The sequence below is a fragment of the Schistocerca serialis genome, chromosome 9 (assembly GCF_023864345.2).
Source record: "Schistocerca serialis cubense isolate TAMUIC-IGC-003099 chromosome 9, iqSchSeri2.2, whole genome shotgun sequence".
Taxonomy (NCBI): domain Eukaryota; kingdom Metazoa; phylum Arthropoda; class Insecta; order Orthoptera; family Acrididae; genus Schistocerca; species Schistocerca serialis.
Genome location: NC_064646.1, coordinates 109,895,420 through 109,917,678, shown reverse-complemented (window position 1 = coordinate 109,917,678; position 22,259 = coordinate 109,895,420).

The following is a 22,259-nucleotide window of genomic DNA, read 5'->3' as shown; positions in this document are numbered from 1 at the left end:
AACCTCTTCTTCATTAAATGCCTGTATTCTGTTAATGCTAGTTGCTTCAGGTTTTCTCATGCTAATACTTGGGTTTCTTTTAAAGAATAGAGCTAGCCAATCCTTTCCAGCTAACCTAGATGACTTATCAAAATTGTTTGCAATGTTGTTAGCTGCTGCATACTCAAATGCAATCTTTCGCAGCTGGATGCATGTAATGCCATAGAACAGCTTGGCCATTGTAATAATATGATCCCTAATCTCAATTTCCTGTTCTGTCGAAAATGTTGGGTTTCTTCCAAGTTTTGGACCGTCGGTATTTTTAACCTTCATTCCGATTTGCAGTGTAGCTTCATGAATCCCGAAAGCTCTTGATACTTCTGTTATTTTTCTTCATAAATGGTTCAAATGGCTCTGAGCACTATGGGACTCAACTGCTGAGGTCATTAGTCCCCTAGAACTTAGCACTAGTTAAACCTAACTAACCTAAGGACATCACAAACATCCATGCCCGAGGCAGGATTCGAACCTGCGACCGTAGCGGTCTTGCGGTTCCAGACTGCAGCGCCTTTAACCGCACGGCCACTTCAGCCGGCTATTTTTCTTCCAGATTTGATGGCGTCAAGAGCCTTACAAAGTTCCTCTTGCATCCATTTTGCTTTCTGGGTTTTTCTTTTATAATATTTACCCATCTGAAATTTAAAAAAAAACTCTCGTTACTATTGAAAATATAACCTGGAAGGGGGAATACCACGCACTTCAACAGCTGCGTGGCATTACCCCACCGTAAGTTCGATGACTAACCTAAGCATAACTCGGCACCTAATTCAAATAGCGGGACAAATCTAAGATATAATTAAAGGTTTCATCTAGGGTTAGTAGTTGATACGCAAGAATTACATTAAAGCAACTTATAATAGCACTTACCTTGCAAAATACATCTGACCAAAATTACATCAGACACACCGAAACTAAACAATACTTCACTGCTCCAACAATGGCACTGGAAAATGGCTGGCGTAAGCTGCATAGTAGTTGTTACTCCTGCCGGCAGGGTGTAGCACCAACTGGGAACAGCTTGTGATATTCAAACTGCATAAATCAGCCTGCGTGGGATTACCCACATGCGTGTAATTCCCCCACCTTCCCCTACGCGTTTCGGACATTTCTATCATCAAATACTTTCAACATCATTTTGACATGGATACAGTTGTTACAAGTTTTATCAGTAACGATCAAGAGCATCCAGTGAATGGCTTTTTCCTCAGCGACCTATTTAGCATTTTCCAGACAGCACACTTTTTTCAACCCGGTTGCGTACCTGCTTCGTAACTTCATGTCGCAACTATGTTCCAGCAAATTTATAAACTACCGTATATTTCAGACAACAAGTAATCTGTCAGAATTCTATGTTTTCTGCTGCATTTCAAAATTCTTACTTGACTGATTACATTAAATTCCATGTTTAGGTTTGTAGGTTCGGCTTCCTACACCGTGAGAAGGAAAAGGCTATAGAATACGTAAGACGCGGATATCGAATGTGATAAACTTCGTATCTATCTGACGTTAAACGCTTTCATTAAACCGACGCTGAGCGCTACAGAAATTCTCTTTGTTCGAAAACCATAAATAAGATTCTTTTCTCGTCAAGCTGTCATGGCTAATTAATCAATTAATCATTTGCCGCCCGTCCCACAAACTCCTCTCCAGGATTCAGCATCTACTAAACACTGAAATGTTTCAGCAGATGAAATTAATATCCATCTTCTTCAGAGAATCCAGTGCATCCATTCCCACCGCAGCTAGTTCATTATTTTATAGTACTCAGTCAACATTTAATGGTGTTACAGACTAAGGCGACGAAAGACGTGGGATACCTCCTACATCGTGTCGGACCTCCTTTTGTCCTGCTGAAACGTCCCCTTAGAAAAATTTATGAATGACTGTACTGATAAACCCCTTACGTTATTTTATTTTCAAACAGCTAAGCAAAACTGAACGTACTCAGACATTTCGCTCTTTACTTATTCTGATCAACACTAAACTGACACGCAATATTTTTAGCGCAACGCAATCTGACTTTCAATAATCCCTACAAAAGAATGGCCCTGACTGACAATAACCTATACCTTTCATGAATCACTTACCTCACAAAAATCTTCGTTACTCGAACTACTGCAATACAGCGAGTGCCACTACTGCCAGCTAAATAAAAGTTTCTGACTACTGAAGGCACTAACTACTGATAGGCATAGTTAGCAAATGAAAGATTTTGATAGAGAACAAACAATATATTTACCTTAATAGTGTCCGTAAGTCATATATATCAGTTCATGGTATCTAGTCTTACAAATTTACTCTCTCTGATAGACACACGTCCAGATCATCCCCTCTCAAAACTCCGCCATCTCATTCCCCACATCCACCACTGCTGGCGGCTCACCCCCAACTGCGCAACGCTACGCGCTGTTCACATCCAGCTGCCCAACACTACAATAGCGAATATTCTAACAATGCTAACCAGCCACAGACTTCACACAGCACAGTCAGTGATTTTCATATACAGCGCTACGTGGCGTTACCAACATAAAAAACTAAACAGCTTACCTGCGTAGTGCAGCAACTCGAAGTCGATGAAAGCCTTCTGCGGAAATGTTGAGTCATGCTGTCTCTACAGCCGTCCATAATGGTGAGAGTGTTGGCGGTGCAAGATTTTGAGCACGAACTCACCTCTCGATCATGTGCTATAAATGGTCGATGGGATTCACATCGGGCGATCGGGGTGACCAAATTTTCCGCTCAAATTGTCCAAAATGTCCTTCAAACCAATTGCGAATATTAGTAGCCCGGTGACACGACATCGCTGCTTAGGAACATTAAGTCCATGAATGGCTGCAGACGGTCTCCAGGTAGCCGAAAATAACCATTTCCAGTCAATGATCGGTTCAGTGGGACCAGAGGATCCAGTCCGTTTCATGCTAACACAGCACATACCATTATGAATCCACCATCAAGTTACACACTGCCTCGTTGACAACTTGGTCCACGGTTTCGTGGGGTCTGCGTCGCACTCGAACCCTACCGTCAGCTCTTACCAACTGAAATCTGGACTCATCTGACCAGGCCACGAATTTCAAGTGGTCTGGGGGTTAACCGATATGGTCACGAGCCCAGGAGAGGCGCTGCAGGCGATATCGTGGTGTTAACAAAGGCTCTCGCGTAGGTCGCCTGCTGCCAAAGCCCATTAACGCCACACTTTGCAGAAGTGTCCTAACGGACATGTTTGTCGTACGTTCCACGTTGATTTGTGCGATTATTTCAGGCAGTGTTGCTTGTCTGTTAGCACTGAAAAATCTGCGCAAACGCCACTGCTCTCGTTCGTTAACGATGTGAGTGGCCCATGGGGAGAAGTAATGATTGTAATTTGATATTCTCGAGACGCTCTTGACATTATGGATCTCTGAATATTGACTCCCTAATGATTTACGAAATGGAATGTCCTATGAGTCTAGCTCCAACTACTGTTCTGCTTTGGAAGTCTGTTAATTCCCGTCGTACGGCGATAATCATAACCGAAAAATTTTCACACCTTTGGTGTTGCGGTTTTGATACAAAACACAGCTCCGCTAACGCACTGCGTTATGTAAGCGATACTACGGTCATCTGCATACGTAGATATCCATGTCATATGACTTCCGCCAGCTAAGTGTAGTTTTACGTACACGCCCTATCTGGACATCAGGGCGTGGCCAAAATAAGGCCAAATAGTGGAAACGGCCCTCGCATGGTGACTCGCTGTATTAGAGATGTCGGTCGTTGAGACATGACTGAGCTTCCATCGGCTAATGTGAATGGAATTTTACACAACAGGTTAATTTATTTATTAAAATGACCCTAATGAGACGAAGACTTGGACTGACTATCCAGTAGTAATTCTAACTAGTGCCAAGAAGGTCATCTAATTAACAGATAAAAGAAGTGTAGAGTCACCGCCAGACACCACACTTGCTAGGTGGTAGCCTTTAAATCGGCCGCGGTCCGTTAGTATACGTCGGACCCGCGTGTCGCCACTATCAGTGACTGCAGACCGAGCGCCGCCACGCGGCAGGTATAGAGAGACTTCCTAGCACTCGCCCCAGTTGTACAACCGACTTTTCTAGCGATGGTTCACTGACAAAATACGCTCTCATTTGCCGAGACGATAGTTAGCATAGCCTTCAGCTACGTCATTTGCTACGACCTAGCAAGACGCCATTACCAGTTACTATTGATACTGTAATCATGTACCGTCAAGAGCGACGCTCATCATTAATGGATTAAAGTTAAGTATTCCACCAGCTACGTCCGTTTTTCTAAAGTCTAATTTCCTTGACCTGTTCCAGACCTCACGCCAGTCTGCGTGAGCTAAAACGCGTGCCTTTCTGCTTCCTGTCATAGTGGGTTGGCTCTCCTGCAAACTCACAACAAGAAGATTACAAATCAAATTAATTTATTACAAAAAGTGGTTAGAACATGCGGACATAAGTTTATTTATGCGACCTGAATGAAGAACCGAAATCGCAAATACAGCGATTAAATGATTATTGAACATGAGTAATGCGAAAGTCCCCGCCAAGACCGGAATAAAAAGGGGCTGCGTGAGTTTATTGCTTCATAAACTTTCTGTACAATTACGAACTCGGGATACGTCTAGTGATTGCGTGATTATGACAAAGGATAAATTGTATAATGCATGTGTTGTGGCATAGCAAGACAGCCACGCCACGGAAGTAGCCGAAAGGCACGCGTTTAGTTCACGCAGGCAAGAGATAGGTCTGTAACAGGATACGTAATGAATGCTATAAAGAAAAGTACGTAGCTTCTGGAATACTTAACTTTAATCCATCCTTGGTACATCGCTATTGACGATATAAGTGAGACTCCATAGATACATGCAATGTTACTAATGGCGCCTTGCTAGGTCGTAGCCATGGACTTAGCTGAAGGCTATTCTAACTATCTGCTCGGCAAATGAGCGAGGCTTCGTCAGTGTGCATCGCTAGCTACGTCGTCCGTACAACTGGGGCGAGTGCTAGTCCGTATCTCGAGACCTGCCTTGTGGTGGCGCTCGGTCTTCGATCATACAGTGGCGACACGCGGATCCGACATGTACTAATGGACCGCGGCCGATTTAAAGCTACCACCTAGCAAGTGTGGTGTCTGGCGGTGACACCACATTCCTCCCCCGCAAATCGGCGAACGGTCGTGTTATAAGGCTACAGCCCGCTGTGGGGAGGACCCCATGTTGACGTATGCGATGAGGTGGGGAGCCTAACAACAGGCGAGCCTGTGCCACCCGCACCCGGCCATTCGGTCCGAGGGGAGCTAGGAAACGCCTGAAAACCTAGTCCAGGGTTCACGTCAACATGCGGTGTATGCGCCCGTAAAGAGACAGGAGGGGCCGAAGGGTCGACCTCCATTGCGTCGGGGTATCCGACGCGCGATGACGTCATGTGGTCCGGAGCGGGCAAGAGGTCCATGGCGGAGGACAGCTGGTCACGGGAAGCGATCGGCGGCGCGTTACCCAGGGAGGCGCTTGGCGGCTGCAGCGAAGCGTCCACTGCGGGCGGCGCCAGCTGGAGGACAGGCGGCGGCGGCGGATCAGCAGCGGCGCGTCGCCATGGGGCAAAATGGAAGGCATCGTCGGTAACACCTGGGGATGAGGCGAGCCAGTAGATGGGTCCCCAGGGCGCTGACCGGACGGCACCGTCGCTGAAAGCAGACGGGGAGCGGCAGAACCCGTGCGACGACAGAGGCGCAGCTGATTGAGATGCTGACGCACCTCACCAGAGGCCCCCAAAACCAAATACATCGCGCGACCGAGGCAGCAAAGAATGCGCCCTGCGATCAACGCCATGAACCTCGATAGTTGCGATAGAATACAACGTCGCCTGGAGCAAAAGCAGAAGTCTGCCGCTGCACAGGAACCTGATGCGGCAGGTGCAGCAAAGACATCAAGGTTCGATGAGGATGACTGTGGAGCAACTCAGCCGACGAGCGACCATCTCGGGGCTGAGAGTGATACGATGACAAAAAGAGCAACAACGCGTCCTCCCGAGAATGCGACTCTTTCAACTTCAACATCTGTGACTTGAAAGTCCTGACCAATCGTTCAGCGGCACCGTTTGACTGAGGCGAAAACGGCGCGGATGTCAGATGTTGAATACCAATGGCCTGGCAGAATGACTGAAATACTGCGGACATGAATTGTGGGCCATTGTCGGAAACAATAGTCTGCGGAAGACCTTCAATGCAAAAGATAGCAGACAACACTTGGATGGTGGCAGTTGACGTCGTGGAAGACATCCGGACAACAAAAGGAAAATTACCGAAGGCATCTACCAGAACCAACCATCGAGCATTCCAGAATGGACCAGCAAAATCGATGTGCAAGCGTTGCCAAGTGGCTTTTGGACATTCAAAGACTTTCCGCGGCGGTGCGGATTGTTGTTCGGCACACGCCATGCAAGAAGAACACATATTCGTAATCGCAGCATCGATTCTGAACCAAGTACAGTGCTGACGATCAAGTTGTTTCGTTCGCACTATACCCCAATGTCATTGGTGAAGAAGCCGTGAAACAGAGGTCTGTAACGAACGTGGGACCACGACTCTGGACTGATCATTATCAGAACGCAACAACAAAACACCACGTTGAACAAAAAGTCTCTCCTTGTGAGCAAAAAATCGGCGAACCAGCGGATCCTCAATCCGCGACTTCGACAAGGGCCATTGAGTAGCAACAAAACGCAAAACGGTAGCAAGGACAGGGTCAGCAGCTGTGGCTGTAGCTACATGACGAAAATCAATCGGAAACGAATCGACCACGTCATCAGTTTCCGCATCAATGAACATGCAAGCAAGTTCGGAAGAATCGAATGCTCTATCCTCACATAGACGAGAAACACTGTCTGAAGGCACAGTCTGGTTCACTGATAAGACCTGATTTACAATAGACAAGTTAAACAATTGAAATAAATCTAAACCAAACAAGTTCACTGCAGTAGAAGAACGAAGAACGTAAAATGACACAAGTTTTGTTTGTCCCTTGTATGTTGCAAGAAGAGTGCACTGTCCGAACACAGGGATATTCTGACCTGAATAACTATGTAACTTAACATTTGCGGCACACAACGGAGGTTTGCCCAGTTGTTTGTACGTGTCGTGATTGAGCAATGAAACTGTAGCTCCGGTATCGAGCTGGAATGCTATGACCTTACCATTAAAGTCCAAATCTACAAAAAGTTTATTGCCCTGCTGATGACAAGAGCGACTGTCTCGTGCAATTTGAACTGACACACGTACAGCATCACTTGCTAATTGACGTGATTTCCGGCGACGTCGATGCACACTTTGTGTGGGACGAACACAGTCACTGTTAGAGACAGTGGCACTGGACGAAGTGGAATTAACTACATGAATGTCCATGGGCGAAGGTTCACGAGCCTGAGTATTCTTGGTGCGATTCTGGCGCGAAGCAAAGGGCCTGGAAATGTTGTGATTGTCTGATCTGAGCTTTTTCTGGCAAACACTTTGAACATGTCCTTTCTTATTACAGAAAAAGCAAATAGCTGGGCGTGACGGGCAATTGTCACGCGAATGTCTAGTTGCACACCGCGGGCATGATTTCACTGCATTTGTATGCTTGCGGGGCACACTTGGAGAGCTAGGCGGCAGCTGCGCGGACGAGCGCGAGGGCTGTTTATCGGTCAGTGCAGCGCGCCCGGCGGGCCGGTTAATGTGACACACGGCTGGCGAAGTGGCAAATGATTCCTGAGCAAAGTCAAGCGTGTCTTGTCTATCCAATATGTCTATCACTTGGTGATGGGAGGGATTGACGAGTTTCAAAATCTGCTCCCGTATACGAACATCAGAAACGTTCTGTGCAATTGCATCACGGACCATAGTATCTGAATAAGGGAGTCCACATTCACACTGAAAAGCACAATCCCTTGTAAGGCCATGCAAAGTTGCAACCCACTGCCGATTAGTTTGACCGGCCGTACGTTTTGTACGAAAGAAAGTATACCTTTTTGCAACTACATTAACTGTTTCCTAGAAATAGGCATCTAAAGCAGACAAAATTTCGTCGTAGGACAGAGTTGCTACGTCGCGTCGGGGAAATAATTTCACTATCACACTGTACGTTTGCACCCCTACACACGCCAATAAATGAGGCTGCCGCTCGTTACCTTGAATTCTGTAGGCTGCGAGATGAAATCCAATTTGGCGTTACCACTCCGTCCATGTTTCCGTAGCTGGTTCATAGGGACGAAATGGGGGAGCAACTGCATGTTGTGACTGCGGTAGCGGTGAAGCGGCGGCTGCCGCATCGTTTTGCAGTGCACGTTGACCCTGGACGAGCTGTCCAAGGGCATCCAATAACGCCTGTGTCTGCTGATTCTGCAAGCGATAAAATTAGGACAGTACATCCGGCGAAGCCATGACACAAGTAAATCAAGTAAGGATAAAGAAGAAAATCGTTTTAATCGTCGTCGCCAACTGTTGTGGCGTAGCAAGACAGCCACACCACGGAAGTAGCCGAAAGGCACGCGTTTAGTTCACGCATGCAAGAGATAGGTCTGTAACCGGATACGTAATGAATGCTATAAAGAAAAGTACGTAGCTTCTGGAATACTTAACTTTAATCCATCCTTGGTACATCGCTATTGACGATATAAGTGAGACTCCATAGATACATGCAATGTTACTAATGGCGCCTTGCTAGGTCGTAGCCATGGACTTAGCTGAAGGCTATTCTAACTATCTGCTCGGCAAATGAGCGAGGCTTCGTCAGTGTGCATCGCTAGCTACGTCGTCCGTACAACTGGGGCGAGTGCTAGTCCGTATCTCGAGACCTGCCTTGTGGTGGCGCTCGGTCTGCGATCATACAGTGGCGACACGCGGGTCCGACATGTACTAATGGACCGCGGCCGATTTAAAGCTACCACCTAGCAAGTGTGATGTCTGGCGGTGACACCACAGCATGAATACCACTTCAACAAATAATCTCACTGTACCTTAAAACTCTCCATCAAGTACATTAACGGAAAAAAATCGCAACACCGAGAAGGAGTTGTAGGACGTAAACGGAGATTGGTAGGCGAGTTTCTACATCTGAAAGATGATGTCCATTCAGATTTCGCGCCAGTCGCATAACAGTGACGCTAGTACCGCCTCTGCGAGGAAGAAAATCCAGGGTTTTTACTACTTTCAGCATTGCAGCTCAGTCAGCAATCGTGATAACCAAATATATAAGAAAGTATCAGCCTCGACTGCGGTAATGAAACCAGCCTTTACCTAGGTTTCAGCCCAAGCAATTGAGCCTTCTTCAGAAGATATACCTGATTCTATAATATGTCTGCGAGGGCATGGTCTATAAATGAAACTCAAACAGCCTGAATAGGCGTAGTCACCGCATTTTTAAAATGTGGCTAGGCCTATTCAGGCTGTTTGAGTTTTATTTTTAGACCATGCCCTCGTAGACATATTATAGAATCACATATATCTTCTGAAGAAGGCTCAATTACTTGGGCTGAAACCTAGGTAAAGGTTGGTTTCATTACCGCAATCGAGGCTGATAGTTTCTTACACATCAAACCAGGTTTGCTTTAAATATACACTGTAACGGTTGTGAGCGTTAGTTACTTTTGAGACTGGACGTCGTGAGTTGATTTCAGACAACAATGCCTTTAAGGTCGAAAAGACGCCATTATCAACACCTCACTGAGTTTGAACGAGGTGCTGTAATAGGGCTACGGGAAGCTGGATGTTCCTTCTGCGATACTGCAGGAAGCCTGGGCAGGAATGCAGCAACTGTGCGAGACAGCTCGCAGTGGCGGTCACGAAAATGTACGGTTGCAAGAGATCGGGCTCCAGGTGGCCACGTGGCACCACGGAGAAGGAAGACCATCGTGTTTAGTGTATGGCTGTTGTGCATAGTACTGCAAATGCAGCAGCAATGTGGGAAATATTTGGCACCACACTGAAACGACGAACTGTTACAAATAGATTGCTTCAATGACAGCTACGAGCCAGGGGCCCTGTAAAGTGCATTCCACTGACCCCAGACCACCACCATTTCCGACTTCAGAGGTGACAAGCGAGAGATCATTGGAGGGCAGGAGGGAGGTCTGTTGCGTTTTATGACGAAAGCTGGCTCTACCTCGGTGCCAGTGATGGCCGTGTTTTCTATAGAAAGAGACCAGATGAGGTTCTGCAAGCAACCGGTCTGTGCTCTACACACGCTGGGCCCACTCGTGGAGTTATGGTCTGGGGTGATATTTCGTGTGCCAGCGGGGCAGTCACTTGATTATCCTACATCACCTGACTGCTAATTTGTACGTCTATCTGATGATTCGTTCTTTTGTGCTGCCATTCATGAACAACACTGCAGGGGTGTTTTCCAGCTGGATAACGCTCGCCCACGTATCGACGTTGCAATCAAAGACGCTCTACGGAGTGTCGATATGTTGCCGTGGCCTGCTCGATCACCAGATCTGTCTCTAATCGAGGACATATGGGACATCATCGGACGACACCTACAGCGTCATCCACAAACGGCACGAACAATCCCACTCCATCCGGCAGACTGACATTCGGCACCTGTGCGACACAAGGCAGTCACGTTTGCGTTTTTCCATTCAACATTCTGGTGGTTACTTCGGTTTTTAATGTACCAGCAAACAAATGTTCAAATGTGCGTTAGATCTTATGGGAATTGACTGCTAAGGTCATCAGTTCCTAAACTTACACACTACTTAACCTAAATTATCCTAACGACAAACACACACACTCATGCCCGAGGGAGGACTCGAACCTCCGCCAGGACCAGCCGCCCGGAGGTTTTTCGTGATTTCCCTAAATCGCTCTAGGCAAATGCCGGGATGGTTCCCCGTCCTTCCCTAATCCGATGAGACCGATGACCTCGCTGTCTGGTCTCCTTCCCCGAACAACCCAACCACTATCAAAATGAATGGCGACCAGTTCGCGAGGATCTGGTTTCACCACTTTTCTCAAAAAACATTCAGCTTCAAGCGCTTTTGGTCGGGCAAAGCGGCTCTCCAATGTGAACTTCACTGTCGATTGTCGTAAAGAGTTAGCCATGGCAACGTCGTCTGTGTGCGCCGGACGCTACGCTGCTATCACAGCACTCGCCGCTTCCTCTACGCTGTTTGCTGTGGCTAGGGCGTAGACAACACGTCCTCTCCACACGGCTTCTCAAGACCGACAGCTCATCCGACCTACCTAAGCATGATTTACGACCCGTCCTCACAGCTCTAATTCCGCCAGTAACTCGTCTCCTATCTTCCAAACATCACAGAAGCTCTCCTGCACACGTTCCAGAACTAGCGCTCTTTTAAGAAAGGATATTGCGGAGTCCGCAGCTCGTGGTCGTGCGGTAGCGTTCTCGCATCCCACGCCCGGGTTCCCGGGTTCGATTCCCGGCGGGGTCAGGGATTTTCTCTGCCTCGTGATGACTGGGTGTTGTTTGATGTCCTTAGGTTAGTTAGGTTTAAGTAGTTCTAAGTTCTAGGGGACTGATGACCATAGGTGTTAAGTCCCGTAGTGCGCAGAGCCGATATTGCGGAGATATGGCTTAGCCACAGCCTGGGGGATGTTCCCAGAATGAAATTTCCACTCTGCAGCGGAGTGGAAATTTCATTCTGGATTAACAGAGTTGTTCGATGTTCACCTGAACCATATCACGGCGTATATTGTGTAAATAGCGCGTTACAGCGTCAAAATCTCGTGATGCTATGAGGATCTTGTCCGTAATGCTGCAGAAGTTCTTAATTGAGGTTAAATGCGGCAACGCTGCTATCCAATGCAGTACTCCGACCTCCGCCGGGACCAGCCGCACAGTCCCTGACTGCAGCACCCGACACCGCTCGGCTAATCCCGCGGGGCAATGTACCAGCACATCATATTTGGAATGGCCTATCTCGCGCTTACATTAACCTGCGATCTTGCAACGTTAATCACTTAAATATGTTACCCAGACAACTACATTCCCAAAATTTCATTACTCCATATTAATTAATTTTTGGTGTGGAGACTTTTTTCCGCCAATGTAATAAGGTCCGAAAATACTGCTCAGTCCTAAAATCCACCTACCAACAACTTCTGAGCGTCCTCTCTCGTTTGCCGAAGCTCATTTCGTCTTACAGGACTCTATATGTAGTCGAGCAGAAGTCATGACCTACTGTTAAATTTTTCTGACGGAGAAGTAACCAGCTATTGAAGAAGTCTTCCCTACGTGGCATCTATAGAAGAAGTCCCTAGTTCGGCGGCCGGAGGTGAAATACTGTCTTGTCCTTGGCCGTGGAAGAAGTCCGAGTATTTCTTTCTGCAGCCCAACTCTCCCTTTCTCTATTTTCCTTTGGGAAAGCCAATCAGACGATTTTACAAAACTCTGCCCAAGGGCGCGGTTGGAAAACAAACCCAAAAGTTTTCAGGATTACTATGTTTGCCTACCAGAGCACTCAGTTTTGAACAAGTCTTCCTGACGTCTCCGCTGTGTAGTTGACACGTTGACTTCGTGGAATCTAGTACTCGGCTTTGCCCGTCTGCTGAATTATTACTGCACCAGTGGATTCTTAAGAAACTCTCAAACTTCTACAGTTTTAAATGGCTCTGAGCACTATGGGACTCAACTGCTGTGGTCATAAGTCCCCTAGAACTTAGAACTACTTAAACCTAACTAACCTAAGGACAGCACACAACACCCAGCCATCACGAGGCAGAGAAAATCCCTGACCCCGCCGGGAATCGAACCCGGGAACCCGGGCGTGGGAAGCGAGAACGCTACCGCACGACCACGAGATGCGGGCTACAGTTTTAAATAATGACAGTATTTGCAATAAGTGTAGTCATTTGGATAAGGGTAGTCGTCGGAATGAAGAGAAAACATCTTTAAAAAGGAACCGAACGACGTGAAATAATAGGCATGAATGTAGATACAGTCTTGTATATTCATTTTCATGCGTTCAAAAGTGTTTCTTTCATTCGGAATCTTTGTCTCAGCTTATACGACGGTAGAGGTCAGTAGGGCCGCATGACCTGTAACTTTAACTTGACAAATACTTTCAGGTACAGTAAGCACGTGGCCCTTAGTATCAACAGGTAAATCACAATTCAAGGCGACAAAGACCAATATGTTTGTCGTTTCAGAAAGTATACAAGTTTACAAAAGTCAGCTTGTACAGAGGGCAGAGATAACGCACTACCGCAGTGGTCACGGTTATTATCTATGACAATGCTGTATACAAATTATTCAGTTAACAAGAATTTCAAAACAAATGCAATGGCATTTGTAATAAAATGGCATGAAAAGGGAGTCTGTCATTTGGAATAAGTTAGCTTCATAAAATGTAGGTTTGAATCCGGGCATCCATGATACCCTTTTGCCTATGACAGTTTAGACTCTTTTCGGAAAATAGTAAGTTTTAGGGCAAAGTGATCTGCAAAGTCACATGTCGGTTAAAAAGCGTTGCTAACGATACGTCACGCATTCCTATACGATTAGTGTGTGTTGAGAAAGAGAAATGCCGGCTCGAGAATTAATATGCATATATGATCTAAAGCCATTGCTTATACCATTTTGTGTTATTCAGTGTTGTGTTAAGTTGAGCAAGGCGTTTAACGTTGGAATTCTTACCAAGATGCTTTGTGTGGATTCACGTGTTCCAAGACAGACATCCACGGCGACTGCATTACTAATGATACGTTCGCATAATGCTTGCAATACCTGCTCTAAATATTTCGGAGAGGAGGGTGGCTCGTGAAAGAAGATTTCTGTGTGCGTTCCGCGCTTTGTAGGTAGAGTTCCACTGAGCCCTTTTCTAGTCAGCTTGCGTAGTTGAAACTTGTGAAAACTGAATTCTTACGTAGAATGACTGCTTTTTCTAAGCAAGGGTGGGTTTGTCACAGAATAGCAGATCAATGGTTGAGCAGTTTTACTGGTTTTACAAGTCGGTGTATAAAAGGAAGTCCTTGACGCTGGAGAATAAACGCGAAGTGTTGATTTCACGTACCAGTACAAACACGAATGCGCCCCACACTTTATTTCATCTGCCGGTTGCTGTTAGCAATGTTGCAGTTTTGACACTTCCGATGCTACAAATGTTCTCTTAACATTCCATACCGGTGTCTCTGCAGAGAGACGGCGTTCCGGTCAGCATGAAATACTTATCATACCATTTTTCTGAAACCATTAGGTGTAAAAAAATGATTTTTGTACATCTTACAGTTTGATATCTTCACTCGATAAAGAACTCAATTTCTTTGCGTTATACGTCAGATGTGCAGCGCTGCATCAGAGTAAAACATTGGACGAGATTTCGCAGAGGTTCAAACGCGTTGCGTAAACTTTCCGTACACTTGATTTTAGCTCATACATTGCAGTGAATAAAATGTAGATAAGTTATCGCAGTTGTATTTAAAACTGAGAGCAGAACGATGCCTGATTTTATTCGCAAGTTATTGAGTTTCATGTCCGACGGTCGGTCGGGTGTGAGACGCCCAGTTCCATCCATGCGGACTTTCTGGCTGCTATGAATTACTTATCATCCGTTTTTAAGAAAAGTGTTCGTTAAAAAAATTTGATTGTTACACATCTTACAGTATGGCACCTTCACTCGACAAAGGACTCCATATATTTCGTTATAGGCCATAATTACTGTGCTGCATCAAATTAAGTAAAATACTGCGCGAAATTTTAAAGATTTTGGAGCGACAGAGACGCGAACAGGGCGGAGCACCACGTGCGCACAGTTTTTCACACGATGAGCCTCGCACCGCCTTGATGACTCGAGATGCCGTCATCAGCATGTTCTGGACCACGCGGCGCTGGCAGTCCTTGGTAAGGCTACATCTCCATCCAGTACCGGCTGGTGACGCGTCTTGACTCCACCAAGAGCGCTACACGATAGGATACTTTGTGAGCACAGTATTTTTGTCCCACGTTCCCACCGAGCAGAACTGTATGTCAGTGATCTTGTCTTTTTTTCCTGTGGCGAGAGGTCTACTAGGTTGGGATATTCGCAGTAACTACCATTTGTAATATGAAAGCCTACGCCGATACAGATATCTGCGGACGCATTAGAACTAGCGACAGTAATGATTACTTTATGATTAATTCTTGTAACCTTCATGATCATATCGGACAAATAAGACGACTACGAAATTGTACAATAGCTTTGTGTAACCTTTGTGCTTGAAATCCTAAAGTTTAACTTTCATGTTTAACCAGTTATGAGTAACCTTCTATCTTTGTGTAACATTCTAGGTTTAAACTTCTACTTGTGTAGCCTTTGTCTGTACACTACCAATTTTGTTGCGTTGGCGTTTGAACTTCTAACAAACGTACTGTACATGTGTAACTTTATAATTGTGTAACACGTGTTTGTTTGTCCTTCTCAACGTATAAATTCGTGCATGATAATTTCATATTCTGGCGCAATGAATGAGCTTCTTTCAAAATATGGAATTTTTCTGTGCAGTACTGTCAATTTAAAACGAAACAAAAGTGTCTATCAACAATATTCTAAATTGCAATAGGACGTGCGAGCCAGTATCAGTGAGTGATAATCTCTGAAGAATCAAGGCTTTGATGTAAACTTAACAAGTACATGCAGCTGCTAATGCTAATTTGAATTAATGTAAAATTAGTTAAACGTCCACAGTACCCTACAAGCACTAAACAACGTTTTCTTATGGCTCTGATATAACTTCTTACCATCGTAAAAAAGACAGCGAAGTGTTTATCTATGCCGCATTAAATGTATTGTATTGCCTTGCTCTTCGTTGACCTGAAATCACGCTGTATTTGTAAACCGCCGTTAAGTAGTTTTGTATTAAATAAAACACGCTGAGTGCAATATGTGCATAAAGATTTCAGATCTAATCACGCTACCGATCAAAGTGTGTAAGAATGTGTGCACACAGCAAATTTGCAATCGACAAGAGGAATATGTGAAGGCCAGGGGACGAGTGAATCAAAAGCCTGTTTCAGTTTGGTTTCTCTGTTTTAATTGAGAATCTCTGTCAGACACTATTGTACTGAACGGGTATTTATACAAAAGTACAGACACATAGAATTGTGTTAGTAAATTAAACAAACTAGCTGGATACAGTTTCTGCATTGAGTCCATATAAGAGGTTGAAGAGTGATGAAAACTGAGCTTGGATACCGCGGACAGTCACTTGAAAGGTGGCTTAGATGAATCGCAGCATCTTAAATGTACTCAAGACTGTCAAAAGATGAAAATTTAGGCTGAAGACAGGACAGAAAAACTACATAGCAACACAAAATATAAATTCCATCATATAACCAGGGATATCCAAAAATTTCCCAGACGAAATGAATGGCAAAGGGATTCCAATATTCGGACTGCAAGGAATGAGAAACACTGATCAGGAACCAACAGAATCATAAGGATATAGAATTTGTGAGGGAATTCCAGGAAAAACAGTAATGAAGCCCTGTCTACAATTGTGGTCAATCTCAAAATAATTGAATCCGTAATAGAATTTAAATCACTATCTGCCAGGATATCAACACTGACTATAAAAGTAGCAAATACGATATGCACAGTAATAAATGTCATGCCATAATTAATCATATAAATAATACGAAAGAATGCTGAGAACACGTGGATAAGTTTTAGGAGCTTTCATATCAGACGACACCAAACAAAAATAAAAATTTCGCCAAATTTGTAATTGGAGATTTTAATGCCTTTATAGGAAGGGAGAAGAGATATAGAGATGCAACAGGGAAATGGCAAGCTCAAAGAAGAACAAATAGCAATGGTATGAGACAGGTGGAATTCTGCAGAAACAATAACATGACCTGAAAGTCAAGATACTTCAAGAGAAGACCAAAGAAGCTAAAATCTTGGAAACATCCAGACTGGAAAATGGAGAATCGCAGCTGGTCCATGTATGTATGGATAAAAATTACTTCAGGGAAATCTACAGCGAGAAAGTTCTGAGAGGGCAGATACTGCATCAGATCGTTACATGATAAAAATAAAGACTAAATTCATCCCTCTGATAAAAAATGGCATCCCAAAAGGAACCTGCGACCCTCATAAACTAATAAGTAACAAGGAATACAAAGAAGAAACAAGGATTATAAAAATATCAGATGATCTGGAGGAAATACGTCCTCAGTTGAAACAAATAGCTGAACAGGTAGCCCCAGTCAATCTAAGGAAAAAACACCAATGGTGGAACGATTAGTGTGAAAAAACAGTGGTAGATAGACACCAAGCCTGGTTAAGGTATCAGAGTCATATAACAGAATAATCACGCTTGGAACTCACTCAACAAAGAAAGATAATCCAAAAAATAGTAAGAAGTGTTTGACGCCAATATTAAAAAGACATACTTCTAATGACATAATGAAACAGCGAGAAAAGAAAATCAAGGGATTACTACAAAATATTTAGCAGACAACTACAAACACATGATCCTCCAACATTAGAGTTAGAGGATAAAAATAATATGATGGCCCACAACAGTAGAAGAAATACAGAAACTTTGGCATAGAATTTTAAAAAATTACTAAATTCTTAAGAACCTTCAGAAATGGTATTACGAAACAGATACCCTATTAAAGCGTCAGCAGAAAGTATAAACCCACCCACTATCTATAAGGTATACACATACAAAGATTTGAAAGAGCTCAAAATCTACAAAGTAAGTGATGATCAGACATTTGTGGAACATTGCAAATATAGAATAAAACAAGAGACAATATCATTACACCAATGCTCAGTGAAAATGTGGAACAATGAAGAAGTGCCAGAACAAAATCAACTTGAACTGGAGGATCTAGGAGAATACCAAAGAGGATTTAGACCCTGGAGAACCTGTCCAGAACAGCTGTCACTTTGAAACTGGTAATGGATTACTACAAAAGAAGCAAAAAGCAACGAGGCACAACCTTTGTAAACTTCAAAAAAACTTATGATTGTATCCACAGATCTTAAATAATGAAGATACTAAGGAATTTCGGTCTCCATCCCAAAGTAATAAAAATGATTAACTTAACTCTGACAAACACTAAATCCAAAGAAAAGTTGAGAGGAGCAATATCTCAGACATTTTCGATTAAAACAGGGTTAAAACAGAGAAATGGTTTACCATAGTCATTTTTCAACGTTACACTCTGGTATTTTATGAGGAAACGGTGCAAGGGAAATCCTAAAAACCATAAGAATTGGAACCAAGAAGCATCAGATAGCTTTAAATTGGTTGTGATTTACAAAGGACATAGCATTACTAGCTTTTAACATTCAAGAAGTCAGAAATCAAATGATAACCCTACAAAGTATAGCACAATAAATAGGACTCCAGATATCACTCAGAAAGACTGACATAAAGAGATCCTATAGTAAACAACCACATAACAGTAAATAACAAGAAAGTGAAAACACTGACGCAATTTAAATAACTAGGATAAGTTTTAACATGCAACTTGGACGAGAAACGTGCAGAGCAAGTAAGAACTAACAAAATGATAAAAGCTTAAAATTAACATGCTACACATACACTAAAAATGTCTATCAATCAAAACATAAGTTAAAACGTTGCAAAATGGTGGTTCGATCAGAGGTGAAACTCTTTAAAAGTCACCAAGAAAACGAGAATCGACAAAGTCCTTAAAGTCGAGAGTAGAACAGCTAGAACAAGCATAAATAAGAAACATCGAAAAGATGGAAAATGGCGGATAGTGCCAAATAAAGTGGTATACAGAGAACTGCAGCCGATTAGAGACACTATACCAAAAAAAAATCTTTTTTTGGTCACATTATGACAACACCAGAAACCAGATTATCAAGAAAAACTATAGAGAAAATGCGGAACATGAAACAGCAAGTAGGGTGGGTAAAGGACGCCAGGGAGAACGGAAAGAGCTAGGGTTAATGCTGGGCGATTTGCAAAACAAAACAGAAATTTTAAAGAAATTGAAAAACATAAAAATAGTATTTGAACTGAAAACAGGCAGATGACAAACAATATAAAGGGTATATACAGATGAGAAACTACAAAAATTAATCAGAACGAATGAAAAGATACTGGAAAATTCGGAAAGAATATCTATTGACGAAGATGACTAGGAAATGGTTGACTGAAGTGACTCAATGAGGCTGTAAATTTTGTGAAGTAAGTACAGCACCAACAGTTAAAGGGATGAAGGCATGCAAATGGTACGACACAGTGACCTCAAAGCGTTGCAGAAATTTTAAAAAGTTCTGGTTCAGTAATTACGACAAAAAGTCGTAACTTTGGAAACGTAAAGAATACGATAAACTATGTTATATTAGATCGACGTCCACAATTTAGTCTGAAAAGTCAGTTACAAGGTCCGGACTTCAGCAAACGAAAATTCTGGCAAATCGCCAGCCAACGGCAGCCGCCGACATGTCTGGAAGCTGAGCCGCCCGCACAGGCGGTCCCTACCTGTCGCATCCCGGCTGCACTAACTGGAAACTCGTGTAGCCGCTGCGGGGTGCCATTCGTTATGGGCTGTGAGGCGGTGTGGTGTGGCAAGAAGATGCATAGGCGACGGGAGCAGAAAACTCTGCACTCTGCAGGCGGTCCACTCTACCCACTTACACAGACGAACCTGTCTTTACCCACTGTCTGTCATACACCCCCACGAATGCTTGCCCTGGACAGTGTACAGATTTTATTCACATTTGCAATTCACAAGCAGTACGGAAAATGTCGGACTATGTGTTACACATGCATGACAAGAATTTGTTCGACCCAGTCATGTGAGCGTTCTCCAGCACACCGGCACACACACACACACACACACACACACACACACACACACACATGTACGGTTACATGTATCGAAATGCGGTTTTCGACAGCTCTTAGAATGTTGAGGGGCACATATGTTTTTGTTTGGTTAATGTTTTTAGCGCTGGTGTATCAACTGAGATATATAAGTAAGCATGATTTTTAAAGAGAGCCGTATAGAGGAAAGGTGCCTATTATGCGATAGTTCCCTAATATGAGACACCCCAACTCTGCTCATGGTAGGGGTTGCACTCTGGTGGAGAGTTTCTTAATCTATTGCGTACCAGACGACGACACAGCGAGCAGGACGCCATAGGTGAGCCGGACACAGTACGTAGAGGTTGATACAAAATTCCTTGTGTTTTTGCGACATCGGTGTCGAGACAATATTTCAGCTTAAAGGTCAGTGGATATTACCGCACTCTTTTATTGTTGATATGTGTAACGGTATCACCTATAATTATTGACAATTAGGTTCATTTTCCAACGAACGTTGTTAGCAAGTGCGTGACTCTTTGTGTAAGAAGACGAAATTCCTAATATGCGATAGTATGGGTATCTAATTACGCGACAGTGTCGCATATTACGATACCTACCGCATATTGGGGGAACTCGTTCTCTCACGAATTTTTATATGTAATTTACGCAATCCTATCAAGAGATAACAATATTTCAGCATTTATTGTAGTAAAATCTTGGCAACTGCGTTTATTTTAATTCGATTAAATTGTCATAAGCAGGGATTACTTTGACTAGTCTTATGATCAGAAATTCGAATGTTTTCTAGAACTTAATGGACGATGCACCTGCAGGATTAATATCAGCTTGTCATCCAAGTGGCTGGATACAAACTCACATTTTTACTCGGTGGTTTGATCATTTTGTGAGTCATGTAAAGCCATCTTCAAATGACCCTGTAATTTTGATTCTTGATGGGCATTATTCCCACACAAAGAATCTCGATGTGTCAAATAAAGCACGTGAAAACAATGTTCATATTGTGTGTTTGCCATCTCACTCATCGCATAAAATGCAGCCACTTGACCTCGGATTTATGGGGCCTTTGAAAACCTACTATGCCCAAGAGGTAGAAACTTGGTTGGCAAGTAACCCAGGTCGTGTTATCACCCCATTATTAATAGCCAACTTATTTGGGGCTGCTTACAACCGAGCAGTAAAAATCGAAGCATCTGTGAATGCCTCCAGAAAAACAGGTCTCATACCATGCAACAGAAACATCTTTAGGGAACATGAATTTTCAATTCATCGCCATGCTAACGCACTTCAAGAAAGAGATGCCGAAAACGATAATGAAACCAGAATGATAATGAAAGTACTGATGGTGGTGGTCAAGCTGTCAGCCAGGCAGACATCAGACCTCTCCCATACATCGCAAAACGACCTGGAGTTAGTCAAATAGGTCAAACATCGCGTTCGTGCTCTGCGGTGTTACTAGCTTCAACTCCTTATGTGAAGCAATTGCAAGAATCTTAACAGAAGAAATCAGAGGTTGAAGCTAAGAAAGCAGCGAGAAAGTTATTTGGGGAGAAGAGTGGATCTTCCAATCGTAGACCTAAAGCAGAAGAATCGTCTAGTGACTCGGCATCCGATGTCCATCTTGATGACAGTGGGGATTCAGACAGCAGTGATGACGATGACGCAGAGTGCCTGTTCTGTACTGGGCGCTTTTCTGAAGACAAACAAGGAGAGAAATGCGCAGAGTGCACGACATGTTATCGCTGGGCTCATGAAGATTGCGGTGTCACAGAAGACAATTTTGTTTGCCCCGGAAGTCGTAAATATAAACCTAAGTAGTGTGAAATGAGTGAAGGATAACAGAAATGAATGAACATGTAAAATTTGTGTATTAATATGTCATTACTATGTAATAAAATAATTAAAGCAAAATATTATTACTGTCTCATATTAGGAAGTTACAGTGATACAGCTATTTGTTAATGATGACGTTGAAACCTGTCGTAAAAAAATTCGAGAAATTTTCTAGAATGCGACAGTATGGTGGCTAGAAATGGAACTCGGGCAGAAACAGTGCCATGCAGGCGTCTTGGACCAGGCTGCGTAGTTGTATACCGTGAGATAGGCCTGCGCTACGAGAATAAAGCTTTATTTCCCCTTGCAGCAGCTTAAGACTTAGACGCAGGTTCACGTACGAATGTTGCATATGGAAATACGACATAGAGTAGAACCTGGCGTGTCACAAAGCGCTTAGGAGAACTATTTCACATTTGTTTATCCTCCCTGATTTATTTGAGTTGAAACAGAGAAATGAACTGGGTAGCATCCTCAGTGACCTGAAATACATGTTTCTTTTTGTACATACAATAAAAGTATTGTGTCATAGATATAATACGTTGATATATTGCATTTTGTTGTGTTTCTTTTCTCTTGCCTTTTAGGTT